The sequence below is a fragment of the Microtus ochrogaster genome, unplaced genomic scaffold, assembly GCF_000317375.1.
Source record: "Microtus ochrogaster isolate Prairie Vole_2 unplaced genomic scaffold, MicOch1.0 UNK87, whole genome shotgun sequence".
NCBI classification, from domain to species: Eukaryota; Metazoa; Chordata; class Mammalia; order Rodentia; family Cricetidae; genus Microtus; species Microtus ochrogaster.
The window spans coordinates 1,558,540-1,559,347 of record NW_004949185.1 but is presented as its reverse complement, the minus strand read 5'-3'; the positions used below and the strand labels follow the sequence as shown (position 1 = coordinate 1,559,347).

The 808-nt window shown below is 47.4% G+C and overlaps 2 protein-coding genes across 2 annotated transcripts in view; both read left to right on the top strand.

Moving 5' to 3' along the window:
- The window catches only part of LOC101994656 (RT1 class I histocompatibility antigen, AA alpha chain-like), a 629,094-nt gene that overhangs the window by 44,361 nt on the left and 583,925 nt on the right, over positions 1–808 (top strand). The gene's annotated exons all lie outside the window — the stretch shown is intronic.
- The window catches only part of Notch4 (notch 4), a 25,090-nt gene that overhangs the window by 8,214 nt on the left and 16,068 nt on the right, over positions 1–808 (top strand). The window lies entirely within an intron of this gene.

Below are 808 nucleotides of genomic sequence, written 5' to 3'. Positions count from 1 at the left end.
TCCAGATGTGAAAACAGGATGAGAATAGCAGCCCTTAAACTAGTCAGGGCAAAAAGCACTTACAATGAGCTGCAAGTATGGTTCAGTAGCAGAGACCTTGCCAAGTATGCATGGTCCGTGCTCCAATCCCCAGCACCGCAGGAAACGGTACGTTAAATAAGAGGCTAAGTGCGAGTAACTGTAAACCTGACAACCTGGGTTTAAAACTCAGAGTCCACATGAAGGTGGACGGAGACAACAGCCGGCCAAGTTATCATCTGGCCATGTACCACATGCCTGCCAACACCACACACAATACACACCATACACACACACATACATACACCAACACACACACAGACACACACCATACACACACACATATCATACACACACACCCCATACACACCATACACACACACACCACACACATACACCATACACACACAGACACACCATACACACACACCATACACACACAGACACACCGTACACACACACCACACACACACACATATCATACACACACACCCCATACACACCATACACACACACACCACACACATACACCATACACACACACCATACACATATACACACACCATACACACACAGACACACCGTACACACACACCATACACACAGACACATCGTACACACACACACCATACACACACCACACACATTACACAGACACACACACATCTTAATTAATTAACTAAATGTCACAGCACCAGACCCAGACGCAAGACTGGCACAGCTGTGGTTGTCAGGTGGCTTTACCCAATGTAGGGTGAGCATCTTCCTGCTGACCACAGCTGAGTGTCGG